Raw genomic sequence first — 26,861 nt, forward strand, 5'->3', positions numbered from 1 at the left:
AACCACATCCTGGGGAGAATTTGTCTGTGTGGGGGGCCTTTCCAGTGGTCCCAGTGATTGTAAAGGGCTACTGGTATGTAATGGGAGGAAGGTGGAGTAAGGAGAGAGGAACAAGAATGTTACTTTCCTGGGACACACGGAACAGTTCGAAATGACAGGGACTCATGGTGCCAAAAGGCAAGTCGCACAACACTTTTGAGAAACACTGAGTAGGAAAATTGAATTCTTGACCTTTTATTCATTATTTCTGAACCCCTCCTCTTGAGCACTTTGCTTCAACTAGGATCAAATATCCTCTATGCCCAAGGCCCCCCTATCTGTCTCTCCCACTTTGCCCCTGAGTGTTACTCCAAGGTCTTAATGCCAGTTGCTGCTGAAGATTTCCCTATGGGCAGTTCAGACTAAGATCCACCCCGAAGCCTAGCAGATGGCTCATCGTTTTTGCTTCCTCTTTCTCCTTTATCCCCACATCCACGTGATTGAATTCTCTTAAACACCAATGTCTTTGGGAAATGTTTCTTAGCTCTCCTAACCGCCGCCCCCCAAGGCAATCCCTGCCTGCCCTTTACCGTCCATCCTACACACTATTGGACAACAGTTCTTTTATGGAACATTCTCCACCAGTTTTGATAATCCGCTATGACCAATCTCACCTATTAGTTCTCATTGTAACTCTTTATCTCACCCTCAACGATCCTCATATCTGTCTCCCAGTTCATCCTTCATTTTGTGCTGTCTCCTTGTTTAGACCTGTCCAGCCAAGCTTATCTCCTTGACGGTATAATGTGAAGTTTTCACTCCTTTCTTGGTACTTTTGCACCTATCATTAAGCTGACCCATCTCCTCTCCTGCCCTACTCGCAAGCTCAGTGACAGCATGCGATGGAGCCATATCAAAGCCTGAGAAAAAGGGAAAAATCAGTAATATCAGTCCTGTCTTCCTTTAAAATTTTGCCATTTGTTCATGATTAATTTTTTGGTATCAGGGTTTTTTTAAATATGGCATTAAAATCTTCTTTATCTTGATGACTGAGTTTTTGACAGCCCCTTAAGTTTGCACCAGAGGGAAAAGCCTTACGTGCCTGGCCCAGTGCTGGCCCTACTCTGGTTTCCTCCTTCCCACTCAGCTATTCCTGCAAGGTGTCCCTGATGGAGACTTTCAGAGCTGGGAGCCCTCTTGATCTAATCCTGTCTGTCCCCTACTGCACTGTGACTATATGTGCTTGTCATCTGCAGTTTTGGGGGTATTTGGCCAAGGCTCCTATGCTTTGCTCTTCACAGGGCTCATTACCACGCTCTACCCAGCGAATGCTTAATACATGTCCACGAACATCACAGAATGTAAGAGCTAGACAGTGGCTGAGACTTCAGAGAAGACATAAAGATGAAATAATAGCGATGTTGATCTTAGAGAACGTTAAGAGGAATAGACAAAAAAAATCCTCACGTTATTCCACGATAATCTGTGAATAGGTCAGGCTGAGCTCATCAAGAATTATGGCAGAATCCTTTTCCGTAAATAGAAAAGTCAAATGGGCAGTGGCTCCATCACTGTAGCCACTTGGGGGTGAGTCTGAGCAACCCCTGGGTTGTTCTGGGTCCCCTCCCACTAGTCACTTCCAAAACTGCCCCTTCTAACTGTCGCCAGACCCTTTTGATTCAAACAATCCATCTCTTTTAACTATGAAAAACGACTTGGAACAGCTCCTCCTACCTTGGTGTGAAAACACATGGCTATCAAATAACAAGGTTAAGTATTTCCGAGGCATGTGGCAGAGTAAATTAGTTTCATCTCACTAAAGAAAGAAGCCATACCACGTTTGAAGATAAGCACATGTGAATCTGAAAGTGGGACTTTAGGCACTGAACAGACTCTCCGTGACACTGCTTTGAAAATGAATACATTCAGAAATTTGGACTCTTTAACTTCACCCTTGTAACAGTTCTTTTTCTGCCCCTCCCCCCAGCATTTAATTGGATTCTGATATTCAAAGAATGGGCAGCTGGGAATGTAGGTCAAAGCTTCCTCTTTCCTCTGTGCTTCCTTCCATCTCTACCTCCTCTTCACTCACTTTCCTTTCCAGCTGCTGTCCTCTCCTTTCCCACCCAAATCCTCTGTCCCACTTCCAGATAATGGTTAATAGCTCTAACAGTACTAGAGCAAAACTGAGTAAAACTTGATGGCAATAAATTATTTCTCTCTATATCCACCTTTTTAAATAGTTTCATTGTGTGATGCTTTTTCATGCAGAGCAGACACATAAATTATATGTAGGCTGTTCCAGGCACTTCTAAAATGCAATCACTTCTCTAAGATTTGATTATTTTGAACATTAGACAGGCGACAATAACAAATATCTTTGCCAACTAAAAAGGAACAGGAAAAGGGGTTTAAGTAAACATGGATTCTCTGCTGCTGTTCCATTGGGACCCACTTAACTAACCCAGTTTTAATAGGGTTACTCAAGAGGACTTACATTGTCTGGGTCTCTTAGAAGGCAGCGTGTTCCCTCAGGACCACACAGGATGGTGGAGGGCAGGTGCTGAGCAGTAGAGGAAACTCAGCCATGGGTCTCTGTTGGGCCCATCTCCCCACCCAGCAGGGCCTTTTCCCCCAGGTATTAGCTCACTGGGTCTATTGGCATCAACAGAACTTCTAGCGCAAAATTTAGAATTTACTGAACAAAAGTTCTCCTATTTTAAAACCAGCTGGTAAGCATTCTTGTACCATCAGTATTTGAAAAGCCAAGAAGAAAGACATTGGCAAATCATTATATATCTGCCCAAACAATGTTTTCTATTTTCTGACCTCTAAACGAAGATATTTAAAGAAACCAGTAAGAAGCATGGATAGTGAGGTCAGATGTTAAAAGAAAACACATGGAATGTGTTTTATTGAAACATAAATAATATGTATGTATTAAAAAAAAAAAGGAAGGAGGAGCATACAACTCAAGGAGATTATAAAAGTTTGGGAAACGTATAAGAATAATCTAAGGGAATGTATTCGTTTCCTGCAGCTGCTATAACAGATTCCCACCAACTTGGTGGCTTCAAACAACAGAAATTCTCTCCCAGTTCTGGAGGCCAGAAGTCCAAAAATTAGTATTGCTGGGCTGCAGTCCAGGCGTCAGCATCGTCTGTGCTCCCTCCGGAGGCTCTAGGGGGGAAGCCATCCCTTGTCTCTTCCAGTTTCAGGTGATGGCCACCATTCATTCTCTCGTGGCCGCATCCCTCCGATCTCTGCCCAGTCACATTGGCAGATGTCTCTTCCATCTGTGTCAAATCTCTCAGCCTCCCTCTTAAAGGACGTGTGTAATTATATTTAAGGCACACCAGGATAATCTCCCCATCTCAAGATCCTTAAATTAATCACACTTGGAAAGTCCCTTTTCCCATATAAAGTAACATTTACAGATTTCGGGGATTAGGACCTGATATTTTTGTGGGCGATTATTCAGCCAACTACAGAAAGCTGACGCCCAGGACAAGCTCAGGATGACAGAAATGGCTTATTGGGCCACATTTAGAGAGAGATGATGAACAAAGAAGGCATAGGCTTATTTCTAAGCAATGAAAATAAAAATGGAGCTACCCATTGCTGTTTAGCTTCTAGTTTTTTAAAAAGGGAGAATGGTCTTCACATTTGAAATGGTTAAACAGATCAACAGGCAAAGACTAAGTTAAGCCAGCAACTACTAAGTATGTGTATTTAGCTTTTTTTTTCAGTGTGTGAATTCAAACCTGCATGTCAGGCTCTAGAAGAGATGGCAGATGTGGTCCCAGGATCTCACTGCCATGTGATTTCTCATTCTTCAGGTTGTGGCTTAAATGTCACTTCTTCAAAGAATAGTCCCTGACCACCCTAAGGATTTATCTGTCCCCACACTGGCTTGTGAACTTCATTGGACAAGGATTATTTTCTTTTTAGTCACCATTGTATACCCAGAACTGGCCATAGTCCTTGGTACATAGAAAATAATTAATTACTGCTTATTGAATGAATAATAATAGCTAACAATTTTGAGTACTTTGTATGTGACAAACACTCTTCTGAGTGCTTTATATGTATTAACTCAGGAAGGAAGGAAGAAAGGGAGTGGGGAGGGTAAACAGGGAGGAAGAAGAAAGAGTAAAAAGAGAGGTATGAGAACATAGATTGACAAATGTCTCCATTTTCAAAAGGGGGGAGAACAAGAATTGGAAAAACTGAAAATTGATAAGCCCAATGTTTATCCCCATTAAAAATCTAGAATGAATTATTAAACAGAGAAAGGTTGTGAATAATGTGAGATCATGTCAAGCGCAGAATGGATCTCTAAAACAGCCTGGATTTAGGTGCCCCCAAACCAGTTCTATGAGTACAGTGTGACTAGAAATATATGTGAAACAAAATAAAGTGAAAACCTAAAGCTCTTAGTCTACTGCATGCTTAATATCAGTTACCATTAGGCTCCAGTCAGGGGCAAAATGTTGTCACCATCTAATGCTCCAATCACAGAACTTGAGTATCCCAGTTATGGGAATAATAGAATTATCGGCAACATGGCAAAGCGGAAGGGACATGAGTCAAGTTGACTTTAGGGGACGTGAGAAAATTACTCAACATATCTAAGGTTTTCTTTATTTACCTATATAATATATGCCTGAAGGAATTAGGAAGATTAAAATAAAGAATGAAGGGTCTGGCACATGGTAAGTTTTAAATAATGTGAGTTCACTTCTTCCTTTCTCCTCCCTTTAACCTCTATTGTACTTTGTACAAGGCCAATCATGGATAGAATGGTGAATTCAATTCTGGTCACTACATTTTAAAGAACGAAATGACAAACTATAGGTATAGCCACAGGAAGGATATTAGATCAAGGAAGTTGCTGAAACGATGTCTTATTGTAATAATAATATCTTGTGTTTTCATAACATCTTCTAATTTTCAGAAGGTTTCATCCCCCAAACAATACTGTCAAATAAGTAGACAAATACTAAAATGACATTTTATATAAATGCCCAGAGAGGTTAAATGGCCCCCCAAATGTCACACTGCTCATAAATAACTAAGGTGGGATACACGTGCACGATAACTGAGCATAATTTCTTCTGTATTATACTGCCTCCCTCATAAGCAATGGTAGAAGCAACTGGGAAATATTCTGCAGATATTTAAGGGAAGAAACGATAACTGCCTTAAAATATGGAAGGACTGTCCTGTAGTAAAGGGAATAGACAACTCACCCAAGTATGGACCAGGGTTCATGGGTAGCTGGACAAGCTTTGGCTCCACTTTATGGGCAACTTTAGAGTCATGAAAGGTAAGCAACATGAGACTGAAGTTGACTAGTGAGGTATTCAGGGATGCAAAGCAGGGATGTCCGCATTGGGATATCAGTTCAACTAGATTCATTCATTTAGTCCATTGTTACATACATAATTATTGAGCAAAACGCTGGGCGATGCATTGTGGGAGGTAAAGAGTTAAGCTGGTGTCCCCGGCTGTGTTATGTCACCTCAAATGTTCCCCATCCCTTTAGAAATCATGATTGTGTGACATTTTTATTTAAACAGATTTTTAAGACATTTGGGAAAACAAATGGGCATCAACAACGGAGACTTCTTCAGCTGACAGTGGTGCTTACATCCACCTAAATGTTGCTTTATTTTTCAATATCGGATGGACATATGCACAAGCACGCACAGCCGTGCAAGCATTGTGTTCATCCTTCTAAACGAGAAACCAGACAACGTGACAGCGTGATGGTGGTTTTCTCTTGCTCCATCCTCCTTCTGAGGGACTCAGTCTACTTACATTCTCGGACCATCTACAATGCTAGCTGCCATGTGTAGGGAGGTCAGTCTAATTCTCCACACCTTTGAAATTTTAAAAATGTAACCATGTGCTATTCTGAAGCGTTTCAATATTTGCATTTCTAATTTCTATAAATTATAAGCATTTATGTTATGAAACTTGGAAAGATCACTATTTGTCTCGAATTATACCGGCATCCGAATTATGCCGGCATCACACCAGAACACAGAATTGTGGAACATATGAGACAGAAACCTGACACTCAGTTCTCTGCGATGTGTTAAACAGAGAAAATAAAAATTGTACTGCTGTATAAAAAGCTGGATAATCAGCCTCAAACTTCAAATTATGAGATTAAATCAATAAAGAAAACAATTGAAAAGGTACATACACTCAAATCAAAACCTTTGAAGAGAGTCCAAGGGGCGTAACGGAGAACTCAGTAACGAAATGAAAACGCTCTCTTGAACTGCTATGGAATTTATAATCTGGATTAAATATGGATTTTGCTCAAAACCATAACTCATGTATGTTTTTCTTAAAATGGTATATTGAAGTGCCTTGGGGGTGTTTAGGAAATTTGTTGCTGCTTTTTAAAAGAAGAAACTATTGCCCTCAATGGCACATGGGGAATGATGTTTTCTATGATTGAAAGAAAAAAGACAATAATTATCATTGCCAGTAAATTAGTTTTAAAAGCTGGACTTAATGGTTCACAAGCAATTCCCAGCCCACCAGATTTTCCCAGGCCTTCTCATGTTTATTAGTGTCAAGATAATGATGCATCTAGTAAGAGTAAGCCATCCGAGCCTTAAGAAATCACCAGAAAACTCTGATCTATGGATCAGAGTTCCAAATTTTATTAAAATTCTTACTTCTCACAGACTGATTTATCTCTGCCATGATCTCTCAAACCCCCATCTTCCTCCTAAGTCCCAAAATCTGTGATATTCACAAATTAAGTAGATTGCTAGCTACAGTTGGACTAATAACACCTTTCACAGATGTTTGTGGAGCAGAACTTGGATTCCTGATCCAACTGCTGCATACACAAAGATTTTTTTCTTTGATTAATGATTAAGAGGTAAAAATTTAGACACTTCATTGTTTCAAAAAGCTATTACTTTATTTCTTAACTTTTCACAATAGAAGTGAGCTACAAATTGAAGGGTTGATTAGTGATTGAAAAATTTGCCTCCCCTATAGGATCAGTGAAAAGGAGAAATGTTTTTCTCTTTTCAGCTGTGTCATAGGATTGAGTCTTGTACTTCCAGAACAAGAGAGACTGGTCAAATTGTATTTAATTAACAAATATTAAATCAGGATAAAAATCCTCTTACTTGATTCATGCCCTTCCTTCTGCAATGACTCATTTCTTGTCTAAACTGTTATTTTAAGGTTCAGAGTAAAGGAATCTCATCCAATTTTGACTCTCAGGCTTCTCTTACTGGGGTCTGCATACATTTGCCTACATGATGTATCGCAAAAGACTTGTTACTAAAAGAACGTAATGCCAGGGTGCTATTTAGAATTGTATGATTATAGAATCTCATCGCAAAAGAGGCCTAGACCCTTCCTTTGGATCTTCTCCACTTCTGTTCAAAGGAAAATCTATCCTATGTTTTAAAGGGCTACAGTGAAACAGATTCTGTCATTTTCCTCAAGGCACATTCCTGCATTTCACAACTCTACCATGGGAAAATATTTTATATATTTGACCTAAATCCTTCCTATTCAAGCATATATCTATGTATTACACCCCAGTTTAAGAATAGTTATGTTACCATCCTCTGTGAGAGACCATTGTGTAGGTTCTGGTCAAATGTTCCTATTATGAATGATTTGCTTCAAAGTCTGTATTCTATGGTAACCACTTTAAGAAATCTAAACTACATGTTTTCATCTTTTGCATAATGATTAAAAGTACCGTTGTAGGTGTCCGGCCTTAGTCCCTATTCTGACTGTGATTTATTAGCTGTGTGATCTTGGGCAAGTTGCATACTAGGGTGGGCTGAACACACAGAAGTTTGTTGACAAAATGCAGTAAGATAATGCTTAGCACACTGCCTAGCACAGTCCTTAATAAATAATAGTTAATGTCTCTTCAATAATTTATAAGCCTGGCTAATAAATTTATAGATTTAGATGTTGAATTGTTATAAATTTAGGGAATTACCATGAACTGGAAAGTTGGCCTCTTAGGTAACTTCAAAACCCATATGATATCCCACTTGAGATTTAATATTGGTTCACATGGAGTGATTCTAAATCACTCCCTAACATTATAATAACATTATAAGCACAAGAAATACTCTAGTACCATGGGAAGTTTTGAGTGGACAGAGGTTTAAATGATCTAAGAGATGGGCCATCCATGATGAATTTTGTTGGCAGGTAGATTTGGGCTCTTTAGGACAGTCCGGTGCTTTGCAGATATTTTTTTTCTTTCTTTTTTTTTTCCTGGAAAACGTTAACATTTTCTTTAACCTATCTAGGGGAGGGTAAGATGAGAGAGAGTCCCTGACCAAATCAGGTGGCAAATAAGAGAAGTCAGGCCTTAGAGAAGAGGCTTCCAGGAGATAGTCTGAAATGTGAGAAGCAGAGAAAGAGTTGATACAGCAGGGAGTGTGGTTGCAATGAGATGATGCCCGGGAAGAAAGTGAGGTTGACGGCGGCAAGCAGTCTGACTTTGTGTGGGGTCCTGATTTGGGGTGGGCAGGGGCGCTGAGGGGTGTAGTCAGAAATGTGGGTTGACTAATGGACGGAAGAAGGGAGAGTCTCAGGAATACTGTCACAGGCATCCTTTGGGTTGGGGAAAAGTTGGCTTATAGCCACGTCTTAGAGAGGGTTTTATGGTATGCTCGTGTGTGCCGAGCCGGAGATGGGGAAAACACTGCCCTAAATTACGCTTCTACTTTCCAAAGCATCAACTATCAAATGATGTTTTAAAAGACTCTCCAGGCTACTTCATGTACTTGGGGCATGACACTTCCAGGGTGCTAGGAAAGCAGCTTGGTCCCCCACATTGTTCTGCAGTACCTGAGCTCAAGGGTCATAATGGAGTCAATGCCCAACTCAGGGATCATAGGTCTCGCTCATATCAGCACAGATGTTGCTAAGAGCAATCAACCACTCCTGTCTACCTTTCCTTACTTTCTCCCTCCCTGCCTTCCTCTCTCCTCTCCTTTTCTCATACAAATACGGAACAGCTTTCTCATTCTTTAGTTCTGGATCCTCTGTAGTTTTTCAATATCTGAAATGCATCCCAGTGATGAAAATCTTCTCAACACAAAGTACTTAATATGGAGTATTCATTGAGACACGAGGAAAGGAAGGTTTTCTAATTTTGTTTTTAAAATAGTATAATATGTACTCATATATAGATGGATAGATGATAGATGATAGCTAGCTAGCTAGCTAGATGATAGATGGATACAGAATTATGGGTTGATATAACTATAGCTATAGGATCAGAAAGAAAACATTTCTGTATTAAAATGATATCTCAGAATAGGCCTTATGTTTTATGGTATTCACCAATAAAGTAGACAAAATTATGAGGTTGACCATTTTTCAAATCTATCATATCTCACTGTGTAGGCACTGACCCCAAAACGAAGAACGTTGGTTTCAAACTTTCAAAAAAATGAATGTCTGAAGGTAAATTGTACTTTAAATGATTATTAGATGTTCTTCCTAGAGAAGCCTTGGGAAAGAAGGCAAAATTTCTGTGATTTGAAGGTAAAATACCAAAAGGGTAGAAGCCTGAGTTAACTGCTCACGAAGTATCAAATTCTAGTTTTGATGGAAGTCTTCTTTTGGTGTTTCAGGATCCCATTTCCTAGACTCAGGGAGTATTCAGACTGAAGGACATTGGGTGTTCCTTGGTCCCATTTTTTAGTTTCACTCTGAGAACCTAAGACCCTCAGAGAGGTAAGTGACTTGTACAAGATCCCCCATTTAGTAATGAGCAGAGCCAGGACTGGAAGGGAGGGCTCTTGAGTCCCAGATCAATGATTTTTCCACTACAACACGCGTCTTCTCTTAACAGAGATGGAACCTGCATCAAAAGTCTCCTGAGAGATGCCATGTGGGTTGTTTTTTTTTAAATGTGATGCATTTTTTATTCCACTTTGAGAAAAATACTGCCAAAGTGTTCTCTAGGGAGTAGAGCCTCTATAAGGAGAGGAGGGCTTTCATGCTTGGAGATCACAATGAATAATCATTCATTTAACACCTAGACTGCATCCCAAAGGCCAGAACCACCCTGGGGAAGATGATCAGATGGAGAGCATTTGAGTTGTGTTTGGGAGAAAGAGACACAGAGAAAAGTTGAGGAAATTGGCACCAAGAGATGGTGGAACAGAACTGAAAAGTGAGCGAGACTGGAGAATGGAAGAGCTATAGGTAGCAGAAGAGATGCTCAGATCATCTCTGTCTCATCTAAACATAAGATTATCTTTATACAACTCTAAAATATATTTTCTTTGTATACATTGGGAGCCCAATAAGGAACCAGACAGATACCTCCTGGCTCTCTTAGGGGATTGGGAATCTTGCGTCTTACCTATATGTCTGTATGTTTTTCATCCATTAAACCCTTGGGGAGCAGGGGGACAGTTTGGGAGAATAAAGGAGTCTGGATGGGGTCAGACAAAAAGGAAAACATCAAGAGATGAATAGAACTGAAACCTAATGGCTGGATGGGACTAACACAAAGTGTTTTGTGCTCAGTTCAACGGTGAATCAGGGATCAGTTTCCTTAAGACAGATAAATTCTGAGGATTTCCCCCTTTGTTTTAGAATAATAATAATATTTTACCAAATTTTTACCAAAAAGGTAGTTTAAAGCTAAGTCCACAGAATGAGTCTAAGTATTCTACTAATACTTGGTACACAGCAAAATTCCACATCAGAATTTAAATTTTTTTAATATTTAAAATTTAAAGTATTTTCCAGAGAGTATTAGATGTTATAATGTCCTGTTGCTTCTTGTCCAGTTTCTTCACCTGTAGTAGGTGCTGAATATATAGATATTGGTTTAGTAGCCATCCTATGGTTTGTTAATGGACTTACAATAATATTCCATGTGTAACACGAAGTTACTGGCATATGCACACTCAGGAAGCATCCTTCCTGTGTTTTCTTCTCTAAACAGTCTCAGAGTATAAGAAATGTTTTGAGGTCTCATATCTAATTGTTTTCATTTCCTTTCTTTCTTCAATGATGTGGAGAGAAGAGTCTTTTCAGCTATTCCTAGGGATAATGCAGTTGTAAGCTTCTTAGATTTTTCTCTGGATCACCTGACCATGAAATAATGCAATGGTGGGAAAGAGCACCTTCTCTCTTTACAACCAAGTTCACATTCGTTCTGAGAGCAAGACTCCGGGGATCTACATGTTACCCTAATGATCAATGCAGAGAAAGCGCACGGTGAAACAAAAGACAGGTCTCGCTTAAGTCTCTTCCTAAGGGTCTTAGGTCCTCGTCTGTGAATGCAGACTGTCCGGGTCCCTCTCAGATGACTGCCTACTGCCCACTGCCCCTGTAGCAGAGAGGAGAGCTCCACAAACACCAGTGTCTGCAAGATCCCCAGATTTCCAGAGTGTTCCAGGAAAGGGTCTTGGGTACGGTTTTGCATTTGAAAGAGCAGTCCCTAGTTTGAACCAAATTTTCAATTATGGCTTCCTCAAAAGAGAGCATCTGAAAAAAACAAAACCATTTCTACTCACATGAAAAAATACTCAACAGACATAAAATAAAATAAAATCTCTGTCCAGATAAGTATTAAATTTCCACTACACAATCACCAAAGTCATCAACACGGCAGGTGGCTTTTTGGGACTCCGAATCATTTATATCTCATCCAATAGGCCCCCAGGCTGAGACAAGCAAACTCCAGAGATTTATAAAGTGACCACGCCTTCTCCCAGTGAGGGATTTCTAGAGAGATGCAAAGGTGGCATTGTATTTCATCCAAAAGACATATGATTCTAGGCAAGTTTTCCTTTGTGACTTAAAATCCACTTTTGATCAATGTTACTTCCTTTCTTTCATTTCTAACAAGAAGCTTTAATAGAAAAGTTGTGATTTTTCTAATATAGTCTTTTAAGCAACCCTAACAATTCTTGTCACATCATCATCACTATTATTACCATTGTTTCCAAATTCAAGGGAACTCTACTTCCACGTGTTTATTTGGAGCAGCTTAGACCAGATCATCCTTGAAAACACTGCTATATTTTGTGATCCATTTGCATTAAAGTGCTTAGGCTTCCGTATCAAGCAGAAAATGACCTTCTTAAAGACACCTAATTTATTGAGTCCATTAGGTTTATGTTAATAAGCAAAACCTCTGCAAGTCTTCATAATAACAATAATGTCTTTCAAATGATTCTGCACTTAACGGCCAATTTCAGAGCATTGTAAGTTGTTAACAATCAATTTCCTGGATATCATTGTGGGTCAGTTTATAAATATCAGGTTATATAGGTCATAGCATTACCTTTGCAGGCCAGTTACAGGATTATATTAATATTCTGTAGAATAATTGCCAGACATTGTATCATGATGATTTTTTTTTTTTTTTTTTTTTTAAATCTGATTCTCGGCAGGTTCCTAGGCTTTTGCACTGACACTTTTCTCTAACTTTTTCCCCCTCAGGATCAGGTAATTAAAAGGGTATTGATGCAAAGGGAAGCTGAACACCACATGGCTTGGCAAAGTGTTTCCATAAACTCCTATCCTGTAGCTGTGGATACAAACTCAAGCTGGTCATGTGCAGGACTCCAGCACGTTGAGCCCACTACCCCTCGGCACCGCCAAATGTTTCAGCAGCTGCCCTTTTGTCCTGTTTCTTAAATAAACAAAGAACAGATACAAATTAATGACCTAGATTTATGGCAAAACACACTGCCTTCCCAGAGCAAATAGCCTTAAAAGAACAGATGCTAAAATCACATTTCTTACTCACAGACCCCCAGAGAAGATTCTTCTGTGAGGACGTTAGTTTCTAGTCTATAGAAATTAATAATTGGGAGAAATGTAATCAGGTTGGGCAATGTCACGCTTCCCCCGATTTCATGAGCTTCCAGGCAAGGGCACAGCACACCCATAGTTTGTTCCACTATCGGCTGCCCCCTTTTTGTTCCAGGACCTTAATAGCTTTATTTCACGTTTGCATTTCATTTGACCTTTCGCCAAGAAAGATCAAAAGATCATTTTCTCAGGATGTTAGATAATACTTCATGATTGGATTTGGTTTAACATCATCACTACAAGGGTTTCTAAAGAGCATCAGGAATGTCAGGAAATACCCTTTGTTTTACTCTGAACCTCAGGATGGAATTGTATGAAAATGGGATTGTTTCTGTTTGACTCGGTTCAAAATTGGCTTTCTGCTTTTTTTTTTTCTTGGTTTTTGTTTTAGTCAGTGCCAACTACACATAACAAAACCTGAGAGAAATAATGAAAACCTCGCTGGTGAGTTTGCATCCAGAGACATAGCAGAAGCTTCATAATTTATGGCAAATGGGAGTGAAGCTAGGTCACCTCCAGGCAGGCATTAGAATGAAAAGGTACAGTATGTCATTGGCCACACGTTGCGCATACTCTTTATCCCACACTGTACAATATTTCCAATCTTATTCAATAATTTAATATACATTTTCTTGTCAAGCTTCTTGGCAGCAGGCTATGCAGCTTGCAAGATGGACTGAGAATGCCACAGGTGGGCTGATTAGCGGGTGGCATTTCTGAATTCTAACAAGCTGTTAGCATTATGTCTGTTTGCTTTAGGTACAGATGTGAAATGATTTGACAGTAGATTGCAAAAGTGTGTTAGTACATTTTTGTATGTCAAACTATGGTAATATGTTTTTTTTTTAATTTCACACATCGATGGTATGTATTGTATTTATTAATTTCAGAAAGTGTATGCCACTGACATGGCATAAAAATTAAGCAGTATCCATAATGTATAAAACGAACAGATTGAATAAACATCCCACCCCCGGTTAATCAGAAAGTCTTATCTCGTGCTTCAGAAAAAGTCAGAGGTTGAAATAGCTCAGCCAGGAAATAAGAGTCTTTGAAAAGTTTGTTTTAATTGGTTTTATAGTGCGATGGTGATTTTTAAAAAGGAGGGGGGCGGGGGAGAAGCAAAAGGGAAAACAACGACCACATGCGACAAATGGCGTGTGGAACACTCGCCAGTCACATTAAGTTACATCTGCCCTTGTCTAAAATTTCAAAGGTGATTTCAAGATGTATAAAGAGAAGTCTGCTTAACATGTGAAAAGGAAATTTAAAATAAATGTTAGAAATTTATCTTTCGGTGTATACTTAAGGCTCCGATACAGACTTGTAACCAGAGATGCCCAAAAGGTAGAGAGTAAAGTGGGTGACGTCTACAGGTAATTCCAGGGAAACCTGGGGTGGGAGTATGGAGGAGGCTTTCTTTCTGACGGTGGGTCAGCTATGGCACAGGAAGAATTCAAGGGGAGATGTTTGTGCTCAGGCAGGTGGGGACAATTCTCCTTTGGGCTGTTCTCCTGGGGTTAATGATGGCTCACCACTCTCCACTGCATTCTCTTTCCCAATTCTTGGAGAATCCATCCCTAACAAAAGTAGCCACACCTCTACCTGTAAGAGCTTTACAGTTTATGTAGATGAAAGGATGCCACAGTCCTTCTCTGGTAGGACCTGAGAAGTCCTTCAATCGCATTCCAGTAGGGTCAGAAGGAAAACCTCAGTATCTGAGCACAGATACTAAAGGTAATCCCGACGTGTATACAGAAAGCTCTCGAGTGTGTGGACACCAGGGAGTGTAAGAAGGAGGAAGGCCCCCAGGGAAACATCAGTCAGAATTCTGCAGCCTTGGGGCACAAAGGTAGAGGCTTCAGGAGAGAAGTGCCCAGTCGGCACATTGACCAGCAGGCGTGAGAAGTCACAGCAGCAAAAAGTAAGCAGCATGAAAGAGGGTCATATTTGGTCTTCATCATTGACGTTCAGAGCTCTAAACGATCTTAAAGAATAGCTAATATTACTGTCTGATTTGAAAGATGAAAAAACTGTGGCTTAGACAGGGAACATGTCAAATCTTTTTACAAGCAGTGCTTCGTTTGTTCATCCCAGCAGTGCTGTGAGGTGAGCTGAAAGAGCGTGCTTCCCAGGTGAGAAAATAGACTTGGGGGTGAGCTGTTTGTTCATGGTCACACAGCTGGGCTTCTAAACTCTGAGTCCACTGCAGTTAAGTAGTCACTAAATATCTTTATAATCATACTATTCATTCAGCCCATGCTTATTGGGCAACGACTTTGTGCCGGACATTTTTCTAGTTGCTGAGACTCAACAGTGAATAAAACTGACAAAAATCCCTGTCCAAGGGAGCCTACCTTCTGGTGGGAGAGACCATAATAAACAGAATGGAGAAGAGACTTCCGTAGTATGTAGAAAGATGAAAGGGCTCTTGAGAAAAATAAGCTGATGGGTGATTCTGAGTGTGGAGGGTAGAATGTGGTCAGGGAAGAACTTTCTGGAGGAAGGGAGGCAGTGAGCCACACAGAAGAGACACGTAGAAAGGCCGAGGTGGGAACTGGTCCTGAAAGATCATGGAACAGCAATGACTCAGTGCAGCTGGAGCAGCAGGAGCTGGGGGGAGGGCTGTCCAGAGGCTGCCCAGGAGGTATTGGGAAGGGTGTAGGATTTTGAGGCCACTGTAGAGACACAAGGCATTTTGGGGCATTATCATGGGAATCTCACTGTAGTGAAAGTTTCTTATATTCTGATGTGAGAAAGCATCCCAAATTCCGCATGACAGACCTCCAAGTGAGCTTCTGGATCCCAACTCATTTAAAAACTGAACTCTGCCCTTGAACATGTACCGGGCTTGAAACAACACTGTTCTATCTTGGGTTCAAGCACTTTGCATATAAAATTAGAACATTCTTTTGTACAAAATGGCTCCTTTTTGTTTTAAACTTTTGTCATGGTTTTCCCCAGAGTATCGTGTCTCGTCCTCTTACCATAAGGGTGTTCCCTAGTCATTTCCATTTATTTCAACATCAGTAATTTTTAATAATAATAATCCTAGCTCTAAACCTTAGAGACAAGATTTCTTTGTCATTTTTATTAGATTTTTCCCTCATAAAAGACCTTTGGCTAATAAAATAATTTTTTATTAGCTTATATAGTCTACCACCTCAAAAATATCCAAACTTTAAAAGCAGTAAGAAAAACGGCATAATATGGAGTCCACATGGCAATCCTTGAGAGCTCACCCCAAGTGAGGTTCTGTGTGGTTATCCCTTATCCTCCATGCCTGGATATTGTAGGCGCTTAGCAAAAATCTGTTGAATATTAAAAAGGCATTTGCATCAGAAAAAGAGAGTAGATAGCAAAGGAAAATTATTTTTCATTTTACTTTCTCAATACAATGGCAATGTGGGTTGTTTCCTCCTCCATCATACCAGCTATTCCAGAGATAGCATATGCAGGAGGAATGTGACGCCATTCTTGAAGGGCATGGAGCCAGCAGAAAACCCGTCTCTCCTGGGTCATCCTCTTGGGAGGGGGTTTAGACATAGAACATCCATTGGGTGTTATTCCTGGGTGATGGGCTTTGATGTCTCCTACCAGCCAGGGATGCGTATGGAGAAGTCAATGTCCACAAACACTGCCTGACCTCCAGCGTTTGTCCAGCTGCTGCAGGTCGTCCCAGCCTCCCCGCTAGAGCGCAGCGTCACTCACCCTGATGGTCAGTCTCTAAGACCCTGAAAGTTTTCCTGAGGCCTGGAGAGTTACTCCTCCCCACCCCCAACGTCACTGTACAGAATACCTTTAAAAAGCTCAAGTCATGAAATGTAGACACCAGTCTACATTTATTTGCGGCACAATGAAAAAAGTAGTCTTCCTTAAACACACACACACACACACACACACACACACACACACACACACACACACTGATATTGTTAAAGAACATTTCTTTATTGTAACCTGCCCATCTCTGTGCAGAAAGGGAATGCCACTGGTTTGTCTTATGGAGGACCGGTACTTGAGTGATGCATTTGGAGAGATGATGAATTTGCATGGATCCAGCCCCACTCCCAGCTTGCCTGGTCCCCCCTGTGACCAATGGCAGGCATTTGCGAGACAGCTGGCGGGGTGAGGGGTGCAAGCTGAGGCTGTGCTAGAGCTCACTGGCCTCTGCACGGATCAAAGGCTCATTAGCATCCCGCTCTCAAATCAACGTATTGGCTCAGACGATCTGTATTGCTTTAAACCTTTAGACAGCTATAAAATGTATTTGTCAGTGAGGCAGGGTTAGGATTTGATTTTTTTGACAGGTCCCATCTAAAGACAGAAGGGACACAATCCCAAAGCCATACGTATTGCCTATGTCGTAATTCTAGTTTTCTTGCAAATACAAATTAATAATTATTTCCCAAATAACTTTGGGTTGTAAAGTATGACAAATAGGTCATTAAAATGCAGAAAACATCTCACCTGGAAGAGCTGGTGACAAACTACTCAAAATATGACTTTATGGTTTATAATGTTTCAAGGATTTCCTGAAAGATTTATAAGATCGTAGAATTCACAGTGTGGCAATGCATGTTTTCTGATCTATTGAATATTCTTTTTCTGTGTGTGGCTCAATAGACGAAATGAAAGTCAAGAACTCAAAAGATATTGAATTCTAATTTAGATTTCACCATTGACTTACTGTGTGTCTGATAGAAGTTATTTTACCCCACTATCTGCTAATTTTCTCAGAAATAAGATGGGAATTACAGCAGTCAGCTATTTACCCTTTGGGTAAACTGTGGAAAGAATCATAAAAAGAAAATTGAAAAACCTCTTTATGAAATATAAAGGTCTAGCACAAAGATAATGAGAACTGCTTTCTTTCTAAGGGGAACTTGACTGTGGATGTGGCAAACTTTACATGCTTGCCGTGGAAGCGTGCCCATCCCGACAGTTTCTCCGTGTAGGCTGTCCGGTCTGTGGGAAATGGCGAAGGCATCAACATTTCTGCTGTTCGTTTTCCTTTTAAGAACCCACCAGTTCCCATTATGTCAGTGCTTGGGAGGAAAAGGAGGCGGCAGTCTGGTTTGCAGTTGGAGCTTGATGTCATCTGTGTGGTTCGCAGGTACTCAGAGCACAGGGAACCTTGCAGGTGTTGTGACTCCCACCCTGCGGGAAGCCTCCGGTGGCGACATTGGCCATGGAGCTGGCACCATGGTAAAAGCTGACAGGACTGTGGCCGCCTGTGGCTCGGGTCTACCTGTCCAATTGATGGAGATGTTAAGCCTAGGATGAGCACTCTTGGTTTTGTGGTGTACACATGGTAATTGGGAAGGAGGGAAGAACAGTCATTTCGTTAGATCCCAAAAGGAAATCATGGAAGCTATATACACTAGATATCTTGAATAAGTGTGTGTGTGTGTGTGTGTGTGTGTGTACATATATACATATATTGTGTTTTTTAGAGCGCCTCACGTTGCACAAAGTGCAAGCAGGAAACAGTTGTTGAGTGGAGGGGATAATGGATGGCTGGCCTGGCGAGCAGCGTGCAGGAGATGGCTCCGTGGTCCCGGGCAGGGGCGCGGATGCGCCTGCCAGGGAGAAGGGACTGCGTAGGCGCAATAAATCAAGTCAGGAATTCCAACGACTGGGTTTGCAGTGAGGGTTTGCTTCTCAGTGGGTTGCTTTTTTCTCACTCATAATTCTCTTCAGTAGAAAAGAGAGAAACTTTAGGACCATTTATGTGATAAGCCAATTTGAGGGGCGGGGGGGGGGGTGACATCAAACTATAAACACTGCCCTTTTTCAAGCCAATCTCTAAAGAAGGACTTTCTGCCTTTTTGCTAAGCATGTGATTAGACACTTGAATTCCTAACCATATGTATTGCCTACATATTGGCAAATAAGGGGAGTACAGTTTACATGACTTAAAATTGACTTTAAAATTCGAAATACTCGCTCTTTTAGTCCTTCGATGTTTTTAGAGACTTGATGCTTCACGTTCCACATCCTAGCATCTTTATACAGTGACTCCCTCTAAACTATTTTATGCAAATTAAATAGTATGTCTACAGGCATGTTAGCATTTTTAATAGTTTAAAACCTTTCATTTGAGTATAAATAAATTAAATTTTTCAGATGCCTTGCCATGGATTCGTACTTATTTATACAAGGTGAAGTTTCTAGTAGACTAATAAGCCAGTTCATTTCTTAAATGATAATAAAGCATGTATAAAGGCTTTTAGTGAACAATGTGATTTTGCATCCAGATTGAGATGTTGTTACTGTTAGATTTTTTTTTAATCCTATACATTTTACTAAAAATAGTTTACCAAAAGTAAAGTCTGCTTTCATTTAATTGTGCTTTAAAAAAAAATCCATTATCTGCCAGGAATTAGTTAGAGTAACATTAAAATTTGAAACTATAACCTGCAAAAGAGGAATCGCAAATAAAAGGAATTTCACCAAGGATGCAGAGATGCATCCGTTTCTTGGTCTTTTCCCCTTCACTTCCTGTGCTGGGTATTTCACAGTTAATGGCGAAAGGAAAGGAATTAGAGACAACCTGGTGCGCTATGAGGTGGGCAGAGTTCTTTGCTGGGCACCATGGGATGACGGCATTCTCTTGATGCTGATACAGAAAGAAGGGTCATAACTATGCCAGGACAGTAACAGCAGGGGCAGCTGCCACCCCCACTGGCACATGCCACTTGACTCGGTGCCTAAAGATAACAAAACAGAGCCATAGGAAAACAGAAGAATTCCATTAGCCGGAGCAGTCATCCTCCGGGAGAGGTGAGCAGGCTTCAACCTGCCAAAGTTCTGTGAGTAATGAACGCGGCTCCAGAAAACTCATGGATTCCACTACAACGTTTTTCTATGTCTATCAGCAATTTTAAATGTATGCTTCTCTATTGTCTCCTCCACTGCCATGCTGAATTGGCAGCTTGGAAAGAAAGCTGAATCTCCTCTTTCCGGGAGGGGCTCTTTCCTCAGTGAGAAGAGCTGGGTTTAATATTTGGGATAGAAAAGGAGAGGAAAAGGAATAAAATAAATCAAAGAAGCAGGAAAGCAAAGAAAGAAACCATTTAAAACATTGATATTAATCTAGTGCAGAGCAAAGGAATAGACAATAGGCAATAAGAATCATAGCTTCCTTCTTCAGGAGAGCTTCTTGGCTTATTCAGAGAGAAAAAAAGAAATATATATATATATATTTATATATATATGGAAAAGAGAAATCAAGAGGTACAAAGAAAAAAAAATTCTCCAAGCAAAGAAAAGAATGACTATGGCAATAAGATTAAAAATGTGAGGTACACAAAAATCAGAAAATTTGCAGTACATCAGGAAACACCACAGGAAGGTAATCAAGATGTCTAAATATTAGCTATCAACATGAAAGTCAAGGAATAATGGAAAAAGCAATCAAAAAGAATTTCAATCTTAATCTAAATTATGTGGCAATGCCATCTTCTGGTAACCTGAACTTCTGGATAATTCAAAGTGAACGTGGGAAACCTTAACTGCCCTGGTAAGCACAGTTGAGTGAACACAGTTAACTATTCCCTTGCAGACTGAGGAATTCTTGCCATCAAGTCGTCAGGAACTTTAATTCTTGTTTTTTGCTAGAAGCTCATTTTCTCCAGTTGAGTGCAGTGTTTAAGAGCGTGGGCTCTGGAGTCATACAAACTTGAGTTCAGATGCTAGCTCTGCTTTGTACTAGTCGTAGGATTGGTTATATAACTCGTTACAGTTATAGGCAAGTTGCTGAAAACTCAGCTGTATAATGGGGATAATAATAGTAACTTATTCATCGGATTTCTATGAGCATGAAATGAGATAATGGATGTAAATCACTTAGTACAATGGTATGCAATAAGCACTCAGTAAATCTTAGTTTTTGTTGTTTTATTATTATTACCATTTCCACTCTGTATGAGGAGATATAAATTAGTTCAAATATATATTAGTTCAAATTTATTTGCCATATCATATCACTATTATAAACTTGTTTTCTTAGATAGGCTCAACTGTCTCTGCCTTTCAAATAGAATCTAATGAGAGAGAAGGTAGATAAACCAGGAGGGGAGGGAGAATTCGTTCGATTGAGGATTACAGAGAGGTAGGCTACAGTTAATGTTCACTGATATTTCCAATTTAATGAATTATAGTATATTTAGGCACAAAGTCATATTTATCATTTTTTTCCATTCTCCTAATCGTAAAATGGAAATCCACTACCGCTTTCTGTTCTATGTCTACCAATACTGATGTTCTAGTTTTTAAAGCAACTCCATGTGTAGCCAGTTACCTCAAGCAGAGCGTGACATTCTCAAATTATTTTCAAAACATTGTTTAGCCTAAATTACTTTCTTAAAATAATACAAAAACCAAGCAAACAAACAAACAAAAAACCAACAACTAAAGCACACAGCCTATTTTTCATGGACCTCCAACTCAGGGGCAGCTCTAGAGAAGCTGGCTGCTCAAGGAGCCCAGACTCCCCTCTGCCCACTTGAGAAGGGAGTTTACTATGTGGGTTCTCCACAAGTGTCGAGAAACCCGTGGAGGCAGACAGTGAGTAGGAAGTTTCCTGATGGAATCAGAGACTTGTGTAAACTCGGTGTTAATACCCATGTAATAGGAGACTGAATTCCCAGCCCAAACTGGATCTTGGGAAAATCTGCTGGGTAAGTCTTAAAAAATATAGATGTTTGCAGTCTCCATTTGATGTTTCTTTTAGAAAGTGGTATTTAACAGCCCAGAGACGTCTCACCTGGTGTGGGGAACACGCACCATCTCAGCCCCTCAGGTACATCTTCCCTCCACAAGACCGACCCTGCTTTGCATGAAGGAGTTGACAAAAATCACAGCCCAAGATGGTATGACAGCAGCTTGATTAATAATGATTATCACAACAGATGGAAAACCATAGACAAAACTTTCCATAGAATGAGTCTACCACAAAATTTCTTGATGAGACAGAAGGATAGCTAGCTACCACAGAATTATTCCTTACTTAACAGAATAAAATTGCTGAATTTCTACCCACCCCTTTTGATAATTTTTTACAAATCTGCAGGGACTTCCATTTGAGATGCAGGCCTCTCACTGACATGTGAAATGTTCTGCTTACTAGGCGGACGTGTGATGCTTCTCAGGGCAGGGAAGTGTGCGTCCCTCTTGGATCTGAGAAGAGGGACTATCTAGGAAGTCCCTGCAGCACTTTATCTTTCCAGTTGGGTGCATGTCCTCGGACCTCTGCTGCTGAGAGGAAAGCGAGTTTTACAAACACCGCTAGAATGATTTTTGATTATTTGAGTTGTTTTGCTTCATCCCTGCTTTTTGTGGTTTAATTTCGTTTGCAGTGCAAATAGCCTCAGCAGACACTAACCATTAATTCTGAAAAACAGAGCCAGTGTCTCCGTTTATTCCCTCCCTCCCTGCACGGCCCAGCTCAGCATGGAACAGAAAGGACCCTGCTTTTTTCATTTTGCTGCATTTTGTTAGGAGGAAGTGCCCTGAGTTCCCTCACGCGTGCTGCAGGACAGAGGACCGAGGAGGACCGGGATTCTGGCTGTGAGATAGAGGGAGGTGACAGGAGCCAAAGCAGCAAGAAGCAAGGAAAGGCTCTTCTTTTAGATCCAAAGAGCCTTCCAGTGCTGGGTAAAGATGCCAGTCGGTGCCTGAGTCTTCAAACACCGCTCTGTTCTCCCTTCCCTATACCAAGGGGAGCCCCCTCCAGCAACTTTGCTTAATTACCCTGTTCTGAGAGGCTAGAAAAGCCCCTTAGCTGACTAGTCCACAAATGGTGCCTCGACTGCCAGCAGATTCCCATCATGTATACGATTCAGAATATTCGCTATGCTACTGAACAGTCTGTGTTTCTGCCTCACTATTAGAGAACTGGAATAAAAAAGAAAATGCATTTGCTAAGCAAACTTGAACACATAAACCCTATCAGAGAGAGGCTGGAGGCACGGGAAGATGGAGAAATAATGTGTTTGTGCCACTGGGTTTTAAACTTCTGCCACCAAACAGTCCTGGGTGAAAACTGAAGGGCTAAGCCAAAAGAAGGCTGAGCAGGGGAATCCAAAGACCCAGGTTCCATCCAATTCCTGCCTCCACCCCTCACCTGCGTGCCCTTGGACTAGTCACTCATCCTTGCTTGCAGTCTCCCTGACTGTAAAATTGAGTAAGAAGTTCACAAGACTATTGTAAGAATCCACGAGAAAGCAAAAGTGAAAGCACTTTGTAAACTCTAAGGGGCTGTAGTAAGTTGTATGTCTGTGCCTAGAATGCATGACGGTGTTTCCTTGGCATGAACCGAAAGGGCTGAGGAACAGGTTCGAGAAGGAGTTACCCTCTCAGGTGTAACTCTGTGATCCGTGTCTGCTTACCTGGCCCCATCGATGGTGAGACTAGAAATGTTGACTCTGAGAAAAAGAGGGCAATGTGTATTTCATATTCAGTGGGGAAATATAGGATAGTGGAGATGAAATGTAGTTTTGGGGCCAGAGATCCTGGGCTCAAAACCTTCTCTGCCCTTTGCTGTGGAACATTGGGCAAGTTATTTAACCTCACCAGGCCTCTTCCATCTCCTCAGCTGGAAAATGGGGTGTAATGGCATTGTCCTTTATAGGGTTGTAATGATGATTAAATGAGAGAATGTACGTTAAACATTCACCCCAATACCTGGCACCTGGTCAGGGCCAATAAATATTACCCACCCTTTGTCCTGTGGAGTCCAGAGTATAAATCTTAACTGTTCTTTGCAAATACAGTTGACTCTTGAACAACAGGAGTTTGAACTGTGCAGGTTTTTTTCAATAAATACGGTAAATATATTTTCCTTACGATTTTCTTAATAACATTTTCTTTTCTCTAGTTTACTTTATTGTAAGAATCTAGTACATAATACATATAACATGCAAAATAGGGGTTGACTGTTTACGTTATCACTGAGGCTTCTGATCAACAGTAGCCTATTAGTAGTTAAGCTCCGGGGGAGTCAAAAGTTATATGCAAATTTTCGGCTTCATCCTAATCCCCACAGTGATGTCCCCCACCCTGTGTTGTTTGAATCAGCTGTACAGTAAGCATTACGTGAATTGGTAGTGTTCCGCCATTCGTTGGAGCTCATTTTGAAGGCATCAGAGTCAAATGCTATCACAATCGTAAAAACCTTTCTTGATCCAATCCCAAACCCTGCTTCCGGGTTTTATTAATCTAAGTGTAGCGTCAGGACCAGCTTCGTGGGTTATAGGGCTCGTGCCATTTGAAAGAACACACACTCACAAAGACCCCATACTTGGCTTAATGTTCTGCTGTTGCTGTCTTTTTTTTTTTTTTTAATTTATTGGGGTGACAATTGTTAGTAAAATTACATAGATTTCAGGTGTACAATTCTGTATTACATCATCTATGTTGCTGTCTTTTTGAACAGGGGACCCTACAATTTTATTTTGCACTGGGCCCTGTAAATTATGTAGCTGGTCCTGGCTGGAACACTTTGTTTTGCCTCAATTCTGCCTTATAAATATTATGATTTGTTTTTAACATGCCTTTTAGAATACATAGTTCATCCTCCTTATTCATGAATTCCGTATTTGCCAATTTGCCTACACACTGAATTTCTTTGTAATCCCCAAATCAATACTCACAGCATTTTCAGTCATTCACAGACATGCACAGAGTGGTGAAAATGTGAGTGCTGTACACACACTCTTCCAGGCGACACTCTGCCTCCTTGTTTCAGCTCAAATTCTGTAAACAAGTGTCCTTTCTATAGCCTATTTAGTGCCATGTTTTCCTAATTTTTGTGCTGTTTGTTGGTGATCTTGCTGTTTAAAATGGCCCTCAAATGTAGTGCTAAAGTGCTATATAGTGTTCCTAAGTGCAAAAGGCAGTGACGTAACTTATGGAGAAAATATGTGTGTTAGACAAGCTTCCTTCCGCAAAGAGTTACAGTGATGTTGACCGTGAGTGCAGAACTAATTAATCAGTAATATATATTAAGTAAGCTGTCTTTAAATAGAAACATACATAAAGCAAGATTACGTATTGATCATTTGATGAAAGTGTCATGACCAGAGACTCCCAGGAACCTAACGCTGAATTTCCCCTAGGAGCAATGGTTCAGTGTTCGCTTAATTCAGTGTTTGCAGCGATTTTATAGAACATAAGTGCCGCAAATAATGACAATGGCCTGGAACTCCTTTAAGGGCAGTGACTCTGTTTTATTCATTTTCTCATTCTCCCATCATGTTTGCCCCCTGCCCCAGTGCTGAGTAGAGTGCTGTGAACATATTGGTATTCCAAAAAAGTTAACTGAATTAAGTTATGATTCTGACTTTGAAGAAGCATTCAGAGCTGATTGTCCATTCTGAGATTTTAATGCTACTTCCCTATGAAATCAAAGTCCCCTTGCGATATTATGGTTATATGAAAGACTGTTCCACACAGCAAAAGCTGTAGGTTACTCTCATTTTTTTCCCCTGGTGAAATGAAAAAGAGTTTCATAACAAATGGTCGTGAATTAATACACCCAAATTTTTCATGATCCTCAGACAAATATTGAAGGCCTACACTTGAAATTTAAGAAGAACGTGGTTATAGCGCTCTAAAGGGATATGTAGCAAACTAAGGGGTCTGTATTTTTAGGAAAAACGAATTTTGGATATAAGGCATATCTATTTGAAGTCCTACTAAAGTGATCCATTTATAAGAGGTTAGCTGGAATAAATAGCCTGGCAAGAAATGGCATCGCTACTTGGGACAGGCATTTAAAACTTCTAGAATAACGAATTTATCATCTGTTCAAAGCAGATAGGATTACTGGATCTCAGGCTGGAGTCTGCAAAATGCAGAAGTGGATGAAATAATTTGCCCAGTAATCAATACGATAATGGAAATGCCCTTTCTATCACAGATGAGTTTCCAAATCTGAGGAACACGTATTTTCTACTAGCTGAGTCCAAAACCTACTGAGACTATCATTATTTTCCTTGGGAGGAAAAAAATTTGACTTAATCATTTTAGTCATGGCATTTGAGGAATAACGTATATCTAAAGGGGAGAAAGGAAGTGAGAACCTGGCCCCAACAGAATAACTCCTCCCACTTCCCTCTTCCCATCATCCATCTCCATGCTCTTGGCTCTTGGCCCCTGGTTGTGGGCTCTGACCCCTCTCTCTTTACTCAGACTTTCCTTCTGTGGAGGCATGTTCATAACTAGAGAGGCCGCTTTACAAGTGGCCTTCTTCAAAAGTAATTGGCACTAAGTAAACAAGTAACACCGAGACAGACTTATGCACAAGAAACATGAGGCTCAGAGTAGCTGGACAAGCCATTGATGAAACAAGCATAAAAGTATAGCAGGTAATGAACAAACTATTGATGCGTCCCGACAGCTGATGAGTATAAGGATTTAGACAATGTGTCTTTTGAGAAGAGAAATTAAAAGATGCTCACCACCCTTGATGACATGTCTCTTTGGGTTTGGCTAGTAAACAGCAATAAGGTTATTTGAATTGGAAGGCAGGTGAGAAAGAGGAGGTTCCAGCTGAGGAAAAGAACAGTCCAAAAGGCCTGGAAGAAAGGTATGGAACTGTGAATAGTCCTCTTAGGGTAGAGAGTAGCGGATGAAGTCGAACGTGAGAGGGGAAGAGGGAATGGAACCTCAGCGATTCATCTGAGTCTTATGATAAAAGCCCACGAATTCAAGGAGAAGGAGTACGTTGTACTCCAGCAAGCAGTGGGGCTCCCCTGACCGTCTCCCAGCAGGGGAATAGCATACTGAGAACCGCGCCTAGCAGATGAACACAACAATGGTGCACAGATAATTGGAGAAAGACAAGAACGGGGAGAGAGGCCAGTGAGGAGGCTTTGGCTGGAGCAGACAGCAGCGAAGAAGGAGTGTGGTTCTGGTGGGAGTAACATGGAGAAGACCGAGTCTGTGGGTCTGGAAACTGAGTAGGTGGGAGGGGTGGGGGTTTTGCACAGAGAGTGGAGGATTCAGTGGTAAGG

This window comes from Rhinolophus ferrumequinum, chromosome 27 (genome assembly GCF_004115265.2).
Source record: "Rhinolophus ferrumequinum isolate MPI-CBG mRhiFer1 chromosome 27, mRhiFer1_v1.p, whole genome shotgun sequence".
Classification (NCBI taxonomy): Eukaryota; Metazoa; Chordata; class Mammalia; order Chiroptera; family Rhinolophidae; genus Rhinolophus; species Rhinolophus ferrumequinum.